Genomic DNA, 20,455 nt, shown 5'->3' with positions numbered 1-20,455 from the left:
CTCTACTGGGTGATCTTCAAAGTCGGGGTGTACGGGACCCTTCAGACACAGTCAGCGCTGTCCCCATGGGGAGGGGAGCAGGACGGGGCAAAGACCCCCTCGCCTGCCAGGGGCGAGGACACAAACCAGATAAACCGCACGGGCATGTTTTTGAAAAGAGAAGCCTCTGAGCCACGCCGGAAAGCACGGGAAGGGGATGTTCTGGCTCCACGACCTTGGGGCTGGATGTTTCAAGCGCTGAGGAACGGCCACCTCTCCCTCCACGGCCATCCTGGAGGGTGTGACTGCCCCCTGCTGGACACGCGCCTCCCTGCGCCCGGACCTCTCCCGCGGACGAGTCCTGGCCCCCAGCGGGCAGAGGCGGCATTTCTGCCAGAGACCACTCCTGGGGCTCCGCAGGTGCCCGAGCCCCCCAGGGGCAGGGGGTCAGAGGTATGCGCCTACAGCACACAGGTCCTGGGGTGTCACGGCCGCAGGAATCAGACCGCGTTGCAGAGTTGAAAGACGCTGAGTAAAACATTCTGGAACTATGGGAAGGGACAGATGGTAACGAGACGTCGTGTCGCGGTCATCTTGCAATCTATCCCAATATGGAATCATGACGCGTGGACACCTGGAATTCATATCGTGTCATATGCCAGTTATACCGCTAATCTTGTTCAGAACCCAAGAGAGCCGAGGAGCTGCCTGGAGACGCTGGAGCAGAAACGTCAGAAGTGGGGCCGACTTAGGGAAGCCAGTGAGGCTCTTGCCTTGAGCCCAGAGTAGTTGGAAACACCAGGAAACCCAGGAATCAAGATTTTTTAAATATATTTAACCTAATTTTTAAATCAAAGTTGATGCAAAAGTAGCCACACCAGGCAAAATATCAAGCCCGGCTGGGGGAGGAGAGGTCCTCCTCAGCCTCAGGGAAGTCACCGTGCGCTCACCCAGCCACCACGGTGTTTCTGGAAGAAGGGCCATGTTCATCTGTGTGGGCAGATCCCGCAGACGGGGGGGCCGAAACTACAGCACTTGATTTCCTCAGTTCCAGAGGCCAGAAGTCCCAGATCAGGGGCCGGTGAATTTGGTTTCTGGTGAAGCCTCGCTCACTGGCGTAGGGCTGCCGCCTCCCGGCCATGTCCGCGTGCGGCCCTTCCTCGCAGCAGGCTCGCGGAGACGGGGTCTGCTGTCTCTCTCTCTTAAGGACACCAGCCGCGTGGCGTCAGGGCCCCACCCATAACCTCATTTAAGCTTAAGTATCCCTAAAAGCCCCAATCTCCAAGCATAGTCACGCTGGGGGTTAGGGCTGCAACCCGGGAATGCAGGCCAGCAGCCGGACCCCAGGACCTGCCCGGCACCCAGCAGCCTTTGGCAAAGATGTGGGTGAAGCAAGGGCCCCGTAACCCACCTGCTCCACCTGCCGGCACGACCCTCGGTATCCCCACAGCCCGGACGAGGACCCCTGCCTCTCTTCAGGAGCCAGGCCGTGGGGCTACCAGCACGGCCACCTCCCAGCCCACGGGATCTTCTGGATTCCCAGCCGGCAGCCGTCCTCTCCCCACGAGGGCTCTCTGCTCTGATGACGACCCTGACAGCGGCCTTTGAGTTACTGGACATTTGATTTCCGTGACCCCCGCCCCGAGGGGCCTGTGGTCACCCAGGAGTCCACCCAGGACAGCCCAGATCACGCAGACCCCCAGCCCGTGTCCACGCCCATCCCGGCCCTGCCCATGGGGCCAGCCCACCACAGAGATGGGAGAGCAGCCTTGGTTTCTCTGGGCGCCTCCCGCCAAACAGAACTGATTTCTTAGGAGATCTTGCAAGAGGTTCCAGCTGCCTCTTCTCACAAAAGTGGCCTGGCCCTGGGTGCGAGGGGCATTCAGCTGAGAGCTTGCTCTCTGGGAGGCACAGCCGGTCCTGGCTCTGATTCCCGGTGCTGACCACTGGCCCTTCGCTGCCTCCCTCTCTCCCTCTCAAGTGCTTTCCCAAAATGATTGAAAACAGACATTCAAACAAAAATCTCCACACCAAACTTCAGAGCAGCACTATTCACAACGGCCAAGATATGAAGACAGCCCAAACGTCCCTCCGCTGGCGGATGGATAAACGAGACGGCAGAGCATCACCCAGCCGTGGACGAGCCTCAAACATGACACCAGGGCAGAAGGGGGACACGAGGCCACGTGTTCTAGGACTCCTTGCACCTGAAGTGTGTCCAGAACAAGCCAACCCCTGGAGCAGGTAGATGCTGGTTCCCAGGAAGGGGAGGTGGGCGACGGGTTCCCAAGCCAGAGACAGAGCATCATGCAAAACACCGTGAATGTGTGAAATGTCATCGAATCGTGTCCTTTACGAAGAGTACTCTTATGTTTCGTGAATTTTGCTTCCATTTTTTTTTAAGTGCTTTCACCCATGGAAGGTGTTCTGAGCGGCAGCCGGGACCCAGCTTTGAAGGCTGGGGCAGTTTACAGACCCAGAGAGCTCCCAATTTTCTGGTCTGCTCTGGATGTCACCATTCATTCCTAGTGCCCCAGAGCTGGTCCCTCTGTCCCCCGGACACCAAGGACAGACTGTGTTGCTTTGTTAAGAATTTTTGCATGAAGCTACATTCCAGGCTTGAAGAGGTCTTAGGGGCTCACGTGCAGCAGTGATAAAACGTGGCCCCGAAGTCTGTGACCCTCTTTCCTTGGAGTGGCGGGGTCTCTGTCCCTCTCCCCAGAGCAGGGCGGGTTGTAGCTGCTTCCTCACACAGAGGATGGGCAGGAGAGCCGCAAGACCCGGGCGGCCCTCGCCAGTTGCTCCTGGACCACCAGCTCCGGGGACGGTCCCTCTGGGGCAGCTCCCTCTCTGACCCTGGCCACGGCTGGGAGAGGCCCAAGCCCCAGGGAGAGGCTGAGCAGGTGGCTGCCACGCGATGATGGTGCAGCCTTGGGACGGCTCCTGTGCCAGCTCGCTCCCAGCAGGGCCCCAGGCATCCTGGTAAAACTACCTCCTCCCACAACAAAGGCTGGGGGGCACGCTTCCCAGAAGGAGACAGTCACGTCAGCTCTTTACTGACCAGCAGCTGTCCCATCGCTTTCCATGTGAACAACCCGAAATTGGTTCGTTGCCCATCTAAACACTCATGTCTTGCAAATGTCTGAGCTCACCCGTGTAAAGACCTGGTGAACAGCACTATCCTCAGGCAGTACAGAACTTGCTGGAAAAGCTCTATCGGTCAGAACTTTCCATTGTGAGGGGCAGAGGTGCAAGGCAAACCAGCTGACTCCAGGAAGGAAGCGGCCAGCAGGATAGCGGCGGCCTCAGCCGGGGTCCGGACACCAAGCAGAGGCTCTGGGGTGTTTCTGCCTCCCTCCCCCTTTCCCTCCATCTGCAAATGAACCTTCTCCACGGGGCCACAGGGTTCCAAGATGACACTGTCCCACATCAGCCACCCGGAAGGGGAAGCTCTCCCCTTCACACGTGCACACGCACACACAGCACTAACCACACTACCCACATAGTGAGCCTGTGGGTCATATTTGCATTTCCTTATAAGCTGCATACATACTCATGCACACACACGTGTGCACAGATGCATACACAGTGCACACATGTGCTTGCACAAGCACACAGCTGCACACACGCTGGCTTTTATGACCTGCCCACACTCGTATCTCAGCCATCTACCCTCCTGTCCCTGCCAGGGCCCTGGGTCCCAGCCAGCCTGTGAGGTCGCACAAGCCCAGGCAGGGGGTCTAACTACCGGGTTCTCAGAACAGCCTGTAGGAGGAAGGATGACACACTTTTTTAAAAGACACTTAACAGAGGGAAGCATTTGCTCTGAAATAGACGGACTCCTGCTCCAGAGCATTTTTAACTGTGGCTCTGCAGTTGGGGGTGTGGAGTTTGGAGACGGCTTTCCTCGCCCTCCCCGTCCTCCTGCGGGAGGGCCACTGAGGGCCCGCACCCCTGCAATCCAGCTGCGAGGGCAGGGACACCCTGGCCCTGTTGGGAGCTGGGTCTCGCGCCCCTGCCGCGTCCCTGCACCAGCCAGGATCGGACGCCCACATTTATCGCACAGACATTTACGGAGTGACGTCTCCGCGGCAGACACGTGTCCGTCAGCCGAAACGCGTCTTCAGGTTGGAACATTTAAACCAATCAATTCTCCTGTTGCCGTAGGTCAATCACGATAGATGAGCAACCATGATTTTTGATGCCAGGAGGCTCTGCAGGGCGGTAGTTCAGGGGGGAGGGGAGCTCTTTCCTCAATAATAAACCTATTTTTACACAAAACTATAAAACCTCCTATATTTCTTCCTGTCAAAATTCAGATCGCCAGTCTGCTTTTCCTGAGAGATTCACTAAAGTGGGGTCTCCAGCCGCAGCCCTCCTCATCGTGGGTCTGTGTGATTTCCCATCTTGGGGTCCCCGGGAGGCCCCACCACCTCCAGTCGAGAACGGCTGGTTTAGCGGGAATGCTTTTCTTAGGCCTTGGATTTTGGGGGGCCTGGTTAGAGGGACTGGTGTGCTCACCGTGGGGCAGGTCCTCGTAAAGCACTTGGCCGAGCGCATGTCCTTCAGGGAGGAGTCCCATGGACAGACAGTGGTTCACGGCAAGTTGGACAGGTGTCTCCCCGGCGTGTTCAGGCCCCCATTTTCCTCGTCTTGTCCGGCAGCACGGCAGAAGTCTCTCGGGTTCACGTGTGTGGCTGAGCTTTGTCATTCTGGACACATTGTCGGCAGGCGCTTCCACTAAAGCAGGTTTGCATGAATTCGCCAAGAGAGAACTTAGAAGCTGGGGCGTTTCATCTTGAATAGAACCGCAAAGGAGCGCTCCTCTCAGAGAGATCCCTGGAAATGACGTGCAGATCGCTTCCACAAGACGAGACCCGGGGCCGGGCTGGCGCACGGAGCTCCCACCCCAGGGTGCTGCCCTGCCTGAGAGTTCTCGCTTCTGTGAGTCCTTCTAAAGTTCACCCGTCTGTGCAGCCCCCGAGCTGCCCGCCCGGCCTCCCGCGTCCGTCCTGGCAGAATTTCTCGCCTCCAGCTTCACAGGGTCCCAGGGGCCCCCAGAGCCAGGGGCCCACATCTGTCTGCAGACATCGGTGATCTTGTATCCCTTTTCTCCTGTGAAGTCTCAGCAAGGAAAAATCGTCAGTTTTCCCTCGAGGCTTTTATACAAATAAGTGTTAATACCAAGCACCGGAAAGGAAGAGAGGTGCCTGGATCTTTATGCTTTTTAAAAATAAAAATCTAGTAAACTATGTCCTTAGTTCAGTCTACTGGATGGATTTGTTTACAGTATTTGTACTTAATAAACTTAATAAGCTGCTGAAAGTAAATAACAGTCCACCTGGAATTATCAACGGGATGGGGTGGGGGTGCTGGGAGACCACATAGTCTGTACAGGAAATACAGCCCAGACAGAAGCTTCTGGAAGGATGGAAGGTACAAGGACAGGAAAAGATACATAAAATGCTAAGCAAAGGAAAGCTGGTATAGCTATAGTAACGTTAGAAAAATAAACTTTAAAACCAGAAGCGTTAGTAGAGATAAAGAGAAACACTTCACACTGACAAAACAATCCATTTATCAGGGATATGCAACGATTCTAAATTTTTATGTACCTAATAAAATAGCTTCAAAATACAGAAAGCAAAAACTTCCAAATAAACAAAGAAAAACAGACAAATCTGCAATCATAATGGGAGATTTTAACATATTCTTTCTCAGTAAGTAGGAGAATCAGACAGGTCAGTGTGGATACTGACCAACGTGGCGCACAAAATTGACGGACGCTTTATGACTTCTTATGACCACAGAACACGCATCCTTCTCAAATGCCCCAAAAATTAATCACAAAGTCTCAAACAAACGTGAAAGGACTGATATCGTGCAGAGTACATTCTCCGACTACAATGAGTGCAACAGATTGTATTTTCCAAAAGTGGTCGCAACGGTATTTCTTCTCCAGGGTTTTCCAGAACCTTGGCACTTCCCATGAAGAGAGGAACCTAATTCCCCGTCTTTGGACCTGGTGGGTTGTTGCAGCTGCCTCAAGGATGGGAATCCAGTGGAATTGATACTAGGGGACACCCGAGGCAGGGTTAAAAGGTGACCCCACTTCCAGCTGGCACTCTCTCAGAGAGATCTTCCTGTAAAACCAGCCTGATTCCCTGAGGAAGCTGAGGACACATGCAGGCGTCCTGTGAAGGTGTTCTTCCCGAGAACCCCCAGCGGCAGTCCATCAGTGGCTAGACATGGGACAGGACGGACCTTCAGATGATTCACCCCCAGCCTCTGAGTCCCACCCACTGAGATCCGCCCCCCCCAAGCTCGGAGTCATGAGCAAAATCAATGCCATTTGCCGTGGTCATTTTAAACCACTGTTTTGGGGTATTTGTCAAAAGCAACATGTAACCAAAACAATAAAATTAAGCTAGAAACTTTTTTTTTTTATTTCAGGAATGCCCGTGCTTGGAAATTACTAGAAAATTACTAGAAAAATATTTTTAACTGAATGGTAATGAAAATTTAATATATCAAAACTTGAGGTGCAGAGGTGCCTGGGTGACTCAGTGGGTTAAGTGTCTGTCTTCGGCTCAGATCATGCTCCCAGAGTCCTGGGCTTGAGCCCCAAGCTGGGTTCCCTGCTCAGTGAGGAGCCCGCTTTTCCCTCTCCTGCTCCCCCTGCTTGTGTTCTCTCTCTCCCTCTCCCTCCCTCTTTCTCTCTCTTGCTCTCTTTCTCAAATAAATGGGCAAATCCTTTAAAAAAAAAAAAAAAAGAAAAAAAAAACTTGAGATGCAGCTTAAGTCATGCCTACAAATTTGTAGCCCTAGGAAGTATGTAAAAATAAGTAAGAAATGCTAAAAATTGATGACTAAGCATTCATTAAAAAAAAAAAAAAAGACTTGAAAAAAAAGAGTTAACTAAGCCCAAAGAAAAATGGAAGGAATAATGGAAATAATAGTAGAAATGAATGGACTGGAAAAGCACTTCATAGAAGGTGTCAATAAAGTCACAAAACTTGGTTCTTCCAAAAAATGAATGTAATTGATAAATCCGGGGTGAGATCAATACTGAAAACAGAGGGAAGGCACCAGGCACAAGGTAACCAATACCAAAAATGGAAAGGGGCCATCACTTCAAATCTCATACATGTGCCAAAGACTGATAGTGATATCGCACCCAACTTTGGTTGGGTTTGGTAACTACATTAAATGGACAGATTCCAAGAAAAATGCAACTTACCAAAACTGATACAAATGTACACTCTAGATATTCCTAAAATTCCTTTAAAAAGAAAAAAGAATTTTAAATCCACAAGCCGTTTCAAAGGCAGACAAGGAAACACGAAGGTGGAGAATTGTTTCTACCTGATGCCCAGACATATGCCATATGTCAAAAGAAAGAATCTGGACATCTATCTTGAACCACGTGCAGAACTTAACTGGGAAAAGATCATAGGCCTAACGTCAAATTTTAAACTCCAGCTTCCTTAAGAAAACATAGGAGAAAATCTTCATGGCTCTGGCGAGGATTTCTCAGGTGTGCATCCAAAGCACACATCATAAAAGAAAAATATCACAAATTACACTTCATCAAAAGTGAAAAGTGTCAGCTCTTCTAAACACACTGTTAAGAAAGTGAAAAGAGAAGCTGTAGACGGGGGGAAAGTTTTTTGCAAAACGCATAGCTGATAAGAGACCTGAATTCAGGGTATGAAAGAACTTCGAAGTAAGAATGAAAACAGGGGCGCCTGGGTGGCACAGCGGTTGAGCGTCTGCCTTCGGCTTAGGGCGTGATCCCGACGTTATGGGATCGAGCCCCACATCAGGCTCCTCTGCTATGAGCCTGCTTCTTCCTCTCCCACTCCCCCTGCTTGTGTTCCCTCTCTCGCTGGCTGTCTCTATCTCTGTCTAATAAATAAATAAAATCTTAAAAAAAAAAAAGAAAACAAAACAATTTGTTAACCTTAAAATTGGGGGAAAGATTCACTGAAGAAGACACATGCACGGCAAATAAGCACACAAAATGAGACTCGGCATCTTTCGTCATTAGGAGACACGGACTGAAACCATGAGATGCTTCTGCACGCCACTCAGAATTACTAAAACCCGCACACGCCCGCGGAGCACAGAGGAGGGTGTGGAGAGACTGGAACTCTCGTTCACTGCTGGTAGGAATGCAGCTACCGTAGCAAACAATTTGGCAACCTCGTGAAAATGCACCCTATGACTCAGTGATTTCACTCCTTGATATCCACCCAAGAGAAAGGGAGTTATGGGTCCATACCAAGTTCTGTACTTGGTACAGACCAATTATGGAAGCTGGCTTGTAAGAGCCTCAACTGAAAAACCCCAGTGTCCACCAGCCCGCGAATGACAAACCAATCATCGTACATCAACAATTTATTATCTGACACTTGAAAGGAACGAACCACCGGAAAATGCAGCATCTGGATGAGTTTCTAATGCATTATGCTGAGCGAAAGAAGCCATACTCAAATGGCTGCGTAATTGCCCCAAATTAGACTGTCCCTCAGCTGCTGAATGAGTAATTAAGATAGTAATTAAGTAACTGAGACGGTGTAGTTTGGCAATAGACTAGGGAGCCCAGAAACAAATCTTTGCATGAGTGAGTACTTGATTTATGACAAAGGTGCGCTTCCAGAGCACTGGGGAAGGAAGTATTTCTTCCGTTAGTGGCTCTGGGCAAAGAAATATTCATATTTTGGGGGGCGCCTGAGGGGTGCAGTGGGTTAAGCATCTGACTCTTGATTTGGGCTCATATCATGATCTCAGGGTCCTGGGATCAAGCCCTGCATCAGGCTCCACACTCAGCAGGGAGTCTGCTAGTCTCCCTCTCCTTCTGTCTCTCTCTCTCTCTCAAATAAAGAAATAAATTTTTTTAAAAAAGAAATATTCATATTTTTTAAATGTATATAATCCGTAGTTCACACAGTGTGCACAAAAATCAGTCCCACCTGCCCTGTAGCACTAAACATGAAAGGCAAAAATATAAAGATTTTAAAGGATAATAGGGAAAAACAACTTTTGGCTTCGGTGCAGGCAAAGGAGGAGAGAGTCAATCATACAGGGGAATACTGAAAATTTCAACGACATTAAAACCAAGAGCTTTTATTCACAAAAAGATGCCCTCAGGAATGAAGAAGAAACCTAGAGAGTGAGATAAAAGTAGTTACAATGTGTGCCACCAAAAATAGTCATTTCCGGATTATTTAAAGAAACGTTATAAATTAATGAGAAAAAGATCATTAATACAACGAAAACATGCAGGAGAGACTCGAACGGGGACTTCACCCAAGAGCACTTCCAATGACCACGGACCTGCTTGAGACAGCGCTGGACATTTTGGGACACGCAGAAGGGAGCACTGCAGCTGCAGGAAGACCCCGCGTCTGCTGGGGGCACCGAAGACGGAGAGGCAGCAGTGACAGGTGTCAGCAAGGATGCAGGTCGGCTGGGACCTGTCCCGCCAGCCGGAGTGTGAGTGGCGTGACCCCTTGAGAACACTGGTGGTGGCTGCTTGCAGTGAGGAAGACCTGCCATGCTTGCCCCCAAAGTGTGCGAGCATGCCTACTGGGGGCATGTGCCAGAACATTCGTATTCGCCCGACGGGAAGAGTGGACCAACTGTGATGTTTATAAAGTAGAACTGGACAGAATTCAACAACTAATCCTTTAAAATGTGATTAAAAAGAGAGAAACGCATCACACGTAACTTCCAGCATCATACTTTTTTCTTGCGGACGGCAGCCTTGGATTTACATTTGGTCACAGCAGGAGATGACCGTGCGTATGAGACGGGGACCTGTCAGAGGCTGAGCATCAGACATCACCACTCTAAGGCATAATGCTGTTTCCTACCGGACCTTCCCCCTGGCCACGCCCCCCATAGACCCCCGCAATCTACCCTGCCCCCCAGGACCCCCCATCCTCCTCAGCTACTCCCTACACAGGTCACCCTGGGGAGAAGTCATCCAGCATCATACTTAGGGAGAAACCCTTCGGAGGTGGGCATTTCCTCCACAGTCATCTCAGGAAGCACAAGTCGGGGAACGGGGAAGGTGGGGAGGGAGGGGGAAATCTGGGGAGTGTGCTTCCCTGAGTAGGAAGGCTGCAGCCCACCGTCCTCCAGAGCTCTGACCTCGGAGGAGTCCTTATTTCCATAAGCAGTGCCCCTCGGCAGCTGACCGGCTTTCATGCCCTGGTTTCTGCTCAGAGAAACCTGGGCCCCCAGAAGCCTCTCTGCAGCTCAAGCCATCTCGGGTCACACTGTGCTGCCTCCAACAGTAGAACTGCATTTAAAACTGTGTGGATTTCCTATGAATCCAGCTTCAGTCCTTCCCATTCAACAGAGGTCCCACCATCAATTCTTTTCCAGACTGGCCTCTCTGCAGCTTGTGCAGGGTGGGAAGTTTCCATGGGGCAACAACCCTAAATACTCTTAGAATCTCTCTTGTCCGCCGAAGAGGGTCTACTGGCCACCGCCCGCCATCTTCCCAAGGTCCTGGCAAAGGGCTTAAGCTCCCTGTTTAATGTGCTCTTTACGTGGTCATTTCTTACCTTTGTCGTCTTCTACCCGAAGGAGAGACGTGAGATGGGAACCGGTGCTATTCTCAGTCCTGCCGTCCGGGCTGCTCTCTGTCTTCAAATTCTGTGTGCAAACCAGCCGCTCTCATTTTGGCTCAGGTCTCTGCCCGGCTCTCACACGGCTGGTCGGAGCTGCCTGACTTCTTCCTGGCCGGATCCACAAGTCCGCCAGGTTCACGTCTCATCTTCCGCGTTGCAGCAGACAGCGTTGGGCCGGCTGCTGAGTTCCGTGCAACCGTTTTTCCACCAGCTGAAGCCCTTCTACTGCCTTTCTGGAGTCCGCAAACAGCCTGCCATTTGGGGCGCCTGGGTGGCTCAGTCGGTGGAGTGTCTGCCTTCACCTCAGGTCATGATCCCGGGGTCCTGGGATCGAGCCCCACATCAGGCTCCCTGCTCAGTGGGACGCCTGCTTCTCCCTCTGCTGCTCCCCCTGCTTGTGCTCGTTCTCTGTTTCTCTCTCTCTCTCTGATAGTCTCCCTGCCTCTTTCCCACTCTCTGCCCACCACCTGGTCCCAAAACTAACACCAGGTGCTTTACGCTCATGCACATCACTCCCACATTTGGATTCCAGTTTCTGTTTCAGCCAGGTTTTGCTGCATGACAAACAACCCCCATGTTATGGGCTCCGAGCTCTGCTGGTCAGCAACTTAGCTCAGCTGGGCTGTTCTTCTATTGATCTCAGCTGCTCTCTGCGGTCCGTTGGTGGGTTGGCCGGTGGTCTCAGCTGTGATAGCTCCTTCCTGCTCTGGGGTCAGTAACGCTTCCTTCTGCCAGCCTGGGCTTCTTCCCACTGGGGTCTCAGGGCTCCCACATCAGCGTGATCAGCAAGCCCCATCGTGCGAGGGCATTCAAGCCCCTGCCCACACCACTTGTGCTGATACCCATCAGCCCAAGGAAGCCACGCGGCCAAACCCAGAACCAAGGGGTGGAAATAGACTCCACCTCCGGGTGGGAGGAGCAGCAAAGTCACCTTGAAAGGGGCAGGTACCTGGGGTGGAAGCAACCTCCTCCCTTGCTTGCAACATACCACCCCAGGGCGCTGGCTCAGGTGACAGTGTGGATGGGTATACCTCAGCGGGAACGGCGAGTGGAGGACAAGGAGCTGGTCCCGTCAGGGTCATTTTCAGTCCCGGGAGCCCACTGAGCATCTAATGCTTGACATACTACTCCCATTTCCCAAGTGGCTAACCCTTTATTACCCAGCATTCCTTCTGGGGATGGGCCTCTCCCCTCAAGGCGATTCACCCGCTAAGCACAACTGACTGGAGTAGACACCTGCCCCAAGGACAACCAACCCACAGAGTGGTCTGTGCCCCGTGACTGGGCTTCTGGGTTGGAAAGATGACCCGTGCCAGCCAGACTCCTTCCCTAGGAAGTGAACTGGACCACCAGGGACAGAGCTGCTGGCTGTGGGGGAGCCGGGGGCCAAGCGTCTGGGGTGCAGCAGAGGCTGGTGCCTGTGTTCAGCCATGCTGGACAGGTGTCCTCGAGGGAAGCTGCGCAAAGCGAGCCATGACCTGGGACACTGGCCCAGAGAGGCCACAGAGCTGCCTTGGGATAAAGCCCTATGCTCCTGCAGACCTCAGCCCTCTGTCCCTGCACAGCCAGCCCTTGCGCTCCGTTCAGGAGAGAGCCTTCTCCCTACAGAGACAGACTCCCTGTCCTTGGAGCCCGTGGAACAACGTCATGCTACCTCATCCTCCTGAATGATGGCGGTGGTCTCCCGGCGGTCCGGGACCTCGCTCCCATCACCCGGATGTACTTTCCAAGCAGCCAGACAGCTGGCCTTTCTAGAACACAGACATGAACCTGCCATTCTCCTTCCCAAAATATTCCTACATCCGTAAACCTCACCAAAAGTCTCACTCCAGACCACTGTGCTGGACGCCTCCCCTCCACCTTCCGTGTCCGCTGCCCTCTCTCCCCATCTCTGGATTCCAGGCTCCCTGCTCTCTGGTTGGGATCAGCCAATGGGGGCCGGAGGGAGGAAGTGGGTTATTCACTGCCCTCCCCCATCCCTGCCCCAGTGTCACTGATTGGAGGTTTATTACCAACCATGATGTCACGTGGTTGTCTCAGTGACCGAAGGTGGTAGGAACTGTTGCCCCTTTGCACCTGTCGGCCACCGCCCGTGGCCCTGGTGCCACTGGGCCAGCTGGCTGGGGAGCCCGGGCCAGTCCCAGGGGCACTCTCGCATTGTGTCCCCAACAGCCCAGCCCTGTCCTGGATGGCTTTCTCCCTACTTCCAGCTGACCCTTCCATTACAGAAAAGTTCGGGCCTCCAGGGAGCACAAAGAGATTGGAAATTGTCACCCATCATCGATGCTTAAAACTCTCTTTTTAACGGATTTGCTACCTTTCAGATTTTCCACAAGAAGCCCATATTACTTTTATAAGTTGGGAATGCAATTCAAATGTTCTAGCAGAGTAGAGATTAAATCATTTCCCCCTGAGAAAGACGCCCGCTCTGGAGGATGGCCCTCCGGACCCGTAAGACGGCACGCGGCCATGCCGTCCTGCTGGATTTCACTTTTGCAAATAGGAAAAGTCATCCGGGGAGAATTCGGGAGAACGGTGTGAGTCACCAGGCAGGTTGTGGGTGTCAGGTTGAATGTGGGGCTTGACGAAATCACCCCAGGACTCGTGTCCTGGGCCGTAACGGCTCTACCGCGTCGTGGGAACGGAATGGGGGGCTTTCCCTGCTGCGTAAGCGGGGCCTGGTCTGCCGGGAGCGGCAGGGGAACACAGACGCACAAGGAATTACCATCGACGTCGCGTTGTTTCACGGAGCCGGGGGGCAGGCTGGGCACGCGGGAGGCCGGCTGCACCATCCAACTGGTCTGTCCACCTCGGGTGTCCTGGTGCGAGAAGGGACCTGCCCCGTGGACTGCCCATCTAGTGTGTGTGCAAAAGAAAGGAAGGACTCGGACAGCTATCCGGGAGGGTGGGTGGCTCTGTCCCTGCTTCTGACCGCCTGGGCCATTCTGTAAGACCACGGCAGGCGAAGCTCACGCCTCACCTGGCTACCTTTCATGTTAGAAATCAAACCCAGCCTGTCTCCCTGCCGCGGAAAGGGTGCTGGCTTCACTTGGGTGGGAACGGCCCCCTGCCCTGCTTTTCTGCCCAGGGCCTCAAGCAGCCCACAAGCTAAATGCACCGTAAGCCAGCCCCTTGCTCTCCCAGAGGTCACCAGGCACTCTGGAACATCGGAGGCCAATAGCAGTGCCTGCAGGTGGGCCAGCCTCTTGGGTTCTGGCTCAGAGGAGCCCCGGTCCCTTGGGGCCACTCCTAGTTGGCAGCCCCACACCTGGCGGGTCTCGACCTGTCTGAGCATTCAAACCACCGGGAAGCCCTGAGACCCACCCCGAGTTCTGATGTCAGTGACCTGTTACAGGCAAGGCTGGCAGGGGGCAGAGCTGACCCTGGGGGAGATTCTCAAACAGCTCTGCACACCAGGACCCTGGGGACAGCAGTGACGTCTGGGAACCATGGCCCCCCAAGCCTTAGTGCTTCTGTCCCTCTAAGGCAGCACTGGCCCATCCGGGCAGGGGTCCCAGTGGGGTTGCTGGAGTCAGAGATCAAGGGAGGGAGGGGCTTTAGAACTTTCTAGACGTTTTCAGGCCTTCAGGCTCAGCCCCTTCCTCACTGTCCCTGTGACTCCGCTGCCCTGTGGGGCCAGCAACTTCTTCACGACCGGGGTGGGCTGAGGGGATGACGGGGTGTCTGTCCTTTAGCGGACTGAATGTCACTCTGCCAGCCCCAAAGAAGCCCCAGGAGGGAGGACCCCCGTGTCTTTCCCTGAGGGGTCTGTCCAGCATACTGTGGGGCAGGGGGATCCCCAGCCTAGGTTGCGGGGCTTGCGGGCTACCCCCCGGGGTCACTTTGAAAGGCAGCTGGGCAGTTTCTTATAAAGACAGTTACCACATGATCAGTAATTCCACTCCAGGTGCGAAGCCAGAAGGTAAGGTCACATGGTCACCAGCGCGCACAGTGACCATAAGAGTCCCACGCGGGAAACGGCCTGCCTCTGGGCAGCCGGGCGGGTTAGAGAACTCGGGTATTTCTGTGCACCAGAAGACGCGCAGCACAGAAAGGAACCCACTTCTGACACACACAACGTGGGCGGGTCTCAGAAACATCACACCAAGGAAGAGGAGCCAGGCGTCAGAGAATAGCACTGTGCGATCCTATTTATAGAAGCTTCTAGAAGCTGCGGAATGACGGAAGCAGTCGGTGGCTGTTTAACTTATCAGAATGTGTCCAGCTGCTCTCCAGGGTGGCTGCAGCCGCATCCGCGTTCCCAGCGGCGGCGCCTGGGGGCTGCAGCCGCTCCCAGTCCTTGCCGGCCGGTCATCACCCCCGTTCCCAAGTGTAGCTGAGCCAGGATGTTCACAGGGATCCTTTTAAAACCTGAACCTAATTGTAATCCCCCTCATGAAAACCCTCCAAAATCCTTCTGGCCAAAGCTGGGAGAATTTGAACAACAACAGCAAAGATGATAGTAACAAAGTATGACACCTAAAATAATAGTGGTGAGTCCGTAGACACATAGAGGGAAAAGGGAAAGCCTGTCCTGTGCAGAATGACAACTGGGAAAGACAGATGACGGAGGTGGGAAAACCACCATCTGACAATCGTCACACTCTTTTTTTTTCCGGCAAGAATCATCAGTGATGCCAGGGCCAGTGGGCAAGGGTGACAAGAAACAGGATGCTTACGGTGCCCCAAAGTTCCCCGTCTCCTCCACCCCGATCCTGAGGATAAAAGGGAAAACGACCTTCACGCCGAGGAATCCTACCTGACACCGGTCGGCATTCGCACCAGGAACCGGACAGACACCCATGCCTGCTGGTGGGACGCGGGCGAGGATGCAAGCTCGCTTCTGTGATGCTTCTCGTCACAAGGAAAGGTCGGAGAGAAAAAACGGCCGAGAGCTTGCTCCAAAGAGCGCTTCAACACCGGCAAGCTCACGAAGACCAAGACCAGGAAGCGAGCAGACTCAAAGTGCGCTGGGGAGGCATGGAGTTATGATGACCTGTGTCCCCAGAGCACCTGGGCCACCATGTCGGCTTCCGTTTGCCCCCAAGGACACGGCTGGGACTGCCGGTGCCATGTGAGTGCGGTCCGCACCGTAGGTAAGGGTACCGTACCGGTATGAACGTCCTGATTCCCATCACGGTGCTGCGCTTGCCCAGGAGACAGTCCTTGTGTTCAGGGAAGACACGCGGAATCATGCGAGCCTCTGTGTCTGCAGCTTACTCTCAACTCTCCACGCGCACAGTAGCAAGAGAGGATGAGACGGGGAGATGCAGGTGTGCCGCGAGGTTAATATGGGGGAAGTCTAGGGTAGGATATAAGGGACATATGTGTACTATTTTTGCAACTTCTCTGTGTATCTAAAATTATTTCAAAATAAAAGGTTTATTAAAATAAAACCTTCAAATGGCAACATATGGCTCTTACAAAACAATCAAGGCCTGCTTGATCCGGGCCCTGGCTATCCTTTCTGCCTCCAGCCTCCTGCCTCCAACCTCCAGCCTCCTGCCTCCAACCTCCAGCCTCCTGCCTCCAACCTCCTGCTTCCAGCCTTCTGCCTCCAGTCTCCCAGCCTCCTGCCTCCAACCTCCTGCCTCTTCACGTCTCCTTACATGCAACTTGCCCCAGCCTCTTTTCTGTGTCCCAAAGCCACCAAACCCATTCCTCCTGCCTCAGTGCCTTTGCACTTGCTATTCCCCTCAGGAAAACGCTCCCCTCAGACATCGGAATTGCTCCATCCCAGGTATTGTTCTGGTCTCCATTCTGATGTCACCCTCCCTGAGCAGCTCCGTCCCTCCCAACCTTGATTCCCCGACCTTGTTGCCCTGTTTTACTTCATGGCATTTCCCCCCTCAGCACGCAGGACGTGATCTGTCCTCAGACTGTATTTATGTATTCCTTGTCACCCCCGTCTCCTCCTTCATAGGCCACCCTTGAGTGCTCCTCTGCCTGTATTTCCCTCTGGTAACCCCCCCCCACCCCGCCATTATCTGATAAGGGGTCAATCTCTCTGTTACCCTGTGCCTCCCCTTCCTACTTCCCAGTAGGGCCACCTTGTGTGAACTAGCCTTCCTTGTGCAGTGAGCAACCTACATACCTGTACATGGCCACCCCGCCCAATTCAGCAGCCCAGGAGGGGAGAGGAACACTAATCCTGCCGCTCTGCTGCTTGAAGCTCGTCTCTGGCCCCTCACTGCATTCCGATTCAAACCTGCACGTGCCTGGCTCTGAGCTCCCCCAGCCTTACCTCACTCCGTACTGGCCAATTCTCACCACACTGATGCCCCGTCCACTGTGGCTCCTGGGGCCCAGGGCTGGACTCCTACTTTCTCCGCATTCACTAAGCGAATGCTTCCTGAGTCCCTTTTCCCCTTCCGTTAGTATCTGCCGGGTCCCTACTCCTCTCAAGAGTCTCTGCCTGGCTGAGAACGCCCTGCACACTCACGGCCTCCCCGGGGTGGGGAGTCAGAATCACGCACAGGCCAGTGCCTGTCGTTGCTTGCTGGGAAGGAGGGTGCCAGGCTGCGGGAAGCCTTCGCCCGGGACGAACCACAGAACCGAGGTGACACGGGGGCCAGACACCTCCCCTCCTCAGGGAGCGCCTGGCACCGCCTCAGGCCTCCGCACCTGCCCCACTCCCCAGCGCTTTGTGCCGCAGGCCAGGGAAGCGTGGAGATCTTGCCCAGCCCTTTCTGAGGCCCCGGCCCCTGGGCAAGTGCAGGGTGGATGCGGAGCCCAGGGGCAGCCTGGGGGCTGTACTTACTGGTTCGTTTGTTCCACAGCTTTATTGTGACCTAATGCAAACACCCACCCGTCACCTGCTGGGCGCGTGCAGCTCCGGACTTCTAGCATGTTCACACACGTGCATGCACCGCCGCCGTCGTTCCAGAACAGTTCCACCCCACGCCCACGGGCCAGCAGCCTGGGTCCCCCACCCCCACCCCAGCCCCTGGCAACAACTACTCTACACGCGGGTCCTAAGACGTCCCTGAGGACGACGGGCTGCTCCCTTGAACGAGCGCCCGCCTCTGCCACGCTCACCCTGGGGACCCCCGGGTGGAGGTGGAGACCGTCCCCTCGTCCCCTCGGGGGTCCACGTTCCCCCTTCCCGCTGGCCCCGCGCAGAGCCACAGATTTTCATTCCAGATCCCTGCTGAGGACAAAGGGGGAGTCAACACCTGCTGGGTGTGTCCTTCCAAGACTCCTGACTGCTGTCCGTCAGCCCAGCCTTGGAAGTCGCGTTGGGGGAGAGCGTGAGGTGTTGGGCCGCGTGAGCTTGCTTCAGCCTGGCCCCCGGGGACACGCGGATCCTGCCTCAGGAGCTCTGAAGCAAGACGGCAGATATCCACGGCCAGAGCTAGGACAGGACAAATCATGCCTAGGGAGTTACCGATCAGACCGAGGTCAACGCTGCCACCTGGGCCAGCCGGGAAGGCCTGGGCGGGCACCGCAGGCTCGGGTGGGATCGGCAGAGAGCTCCTGTCTGCTGGTAACCCCGCTCCTCAGCGTCGGGGACTCGGGCCCTGCGTAAGAGAGCTCTGCACGTAAGAGTATTCGCCCCTTTAGATGTCAGATCTCCTTGACCTTTTCTTCTTTTACTGCTTTTAAAGGAAATCCAACCGTGTCGCACCTCCGTAAACATGCGCTTATTAAACGTAAGTCAGGTTGCTGGGGACGGCGACCGTGGTTATGTGCACGGGCTTGACTGAGCTAAGATCCTCCCTTGAGAGGGGAGGGGGCTTCCAGATGATCTGCAAAGCCCTTCCCAGTACTCGAGACTCCCCTTCATACACCAGCAAGCCCCATACCTCAACTCGGTGGACATGAAAACACTCCTGGCTGCTCCCCCCGCCCCCCTCCTTCCAGACTTCCCCCAGCCTCGGAGTGCAGGTGTCGGCAGGGCGGGGGGCACACGCGAGTCAGAGCCCCATTCGTTCTTAAAAAGCCAGCAAGGAAGAGCAAACCACCCAAGGGGGTAGAAGAAAGGACATGATAAATAGATGGAAAGCAGGAGAGAAACAGGAAACACCTAGAGACCCAATCCAGAAGGTGCACAGGAGGCCCCACAGAGCCCACTCATGCAAAGTCAGAGCAAGATTGAGACGGGAATTCCGAAGGCTGCAGGCTGCGTGTGGGGCAGTGAGCTGGGACGTCCTGGGCCATGGTCTGGGGACCCACACTTCCAAGGGCTTCCTTCCAGGGGCCCTGCAGGTGCAAGATGTGGGAGGACCCCTGCGTCCCTGCAGTGAGGAGGGGACAGCAATCCCGTGAAGCACCCGAGCCTTCTCCAGCCCTCCCTTCTGCGGCAGTCGGTCTGGTGGAGAGCCGGCTGCCCTGCCGAGTCCACACGGTCCGGGTGCTGCTGGCCGCCCCCTCAGCGTGCAGCTCCGCGTGGCCCTGGCCGGTGGGCTTCCCGCAAGCTGGCAGCTGGGGCCAGGGGCTCCGTCACACTCCAGCCCATCCCTCAGCCACCCCTTGGGGCTGCCGTGTTCTCCACTGGGGGCACTGAAGTTCTGATGATCCCTCTTTCCAGGCCAGTGGCTGCCGTTTCCTATACTGGATAACTCGCGAGTTGCAGGATGGTAATGTTCTAAAGCTACCGTTCCTTTTACACTGGGTAGTTGAACACTTCGGTAAAGAAAGCCTCCCCCACGTACCGCAGCTACGCTCCAGCCCAGTTCACATGGGAAAGGCAAGAAAAACGCGGACCCTTCCTCCTCGCTCGCCTGTCTTCCAGATAAGGACCTGATTCCTGTTATCCTCCAAAGGCGACCAATTGGCTTCTTAAAAAGTGTTATTGTGAATTCATGGGTTTAAACCTACTTAGGTGCTTTGGTCCCTTGCGATGGTCTTTACCGAAGCTCGGGTCGTCCCATCTCTGGCCTGTGGGGGCCTCCTCAAGCTGGACTCACTAACTTTACTTTTGTGAGTGACCAGCAAGAGAGCGTCCGCAGCCCCCCTCCGGTGGAGGAAGCAGCCAGAAGCTACTGTCAGGGCGGAGACTGCCATCGATGGACTAAGTTTCTACATTTTTCTCAGGACAGGATGGGAGTCCTGGTCACAGCAGGACCCGTCGAATGGAGCTCCGTGTGCCGTCAGCCTGCCCTTAAAGCCCGGGGTCTGCGGCCCCTGAAGACGGGCAGCCGAGCAGCAGCTCTGTCTTCAGCAAGGACGGGTGGACCTGAACAATTCTCGGGAAGGGCCTCGGGCAGCTCTGGGTCCCCCGGGAGAAGGTTCCAGAAGCAGGTCTCTCCTGTAATCACAAATACCCTGTTCCGCGTTCCTTCACTTCCTCAGTCCTGGCGGCAGAGGCGGGGTCTTCAAGGGCACTGGAAGTGACGTTCTCTGCAGCGGGACTCGAACACCAGCATACACACCGTCGGAGGGTCCAGCAGACAGACAGCAGACCTTTCTCACGCCTGAAGTCCAGTGCTGCAGCCAAAGCTGTCGGGCAAGAGCCACAGAGCAGAAACCAGCTGTCCAGCCCACCTTCTCTGTGCAGCTTCACCTCTCAGAGCCCTGGGCTTCTCCGAGGTGCGAGGTGGGGTCACGTCGGCAGCAGCCAGCATCGGGGCAGCTGCCAGAGCCAGCGCCACGCCTGGGGGAGCTTCTCAGCTGTCACGGTGGCGCTCACAGTGGCCCCTTCAGCCCCAAGGGCCTTGGACAGTGCTGCAGTTTCAGCCGTCCGAGCAGGAGGGGCTTCTTAGCCAAGGAGCTTGCACAGAAGTCCCCTCCCCTTTAGTCCTTGGTGACAGAGGCTGCTGGTAACAACAGTGGCCTGGGGTCCAACAGGGCCCCACCGGGCGCCACCGCCTCGCCCCTGGCCCCAAGACCTG

Source organism: Ursus americanus, chromosome 18, assembly GCF_024610735.1.
Source record: "Ursus americanus isolate L20-20 chromosome 18, mUrsAme1.1.p, whole genome shotgun sequence".
NCBI classification, from domain to species: Eukaryota; Metazoa; Chordata; class Mammalia; order Carnivora; family Ursidae; genus Ursus; species Ursus americanus.
This window is presented reverse-complemented; position numbering follows the sequence as displayed.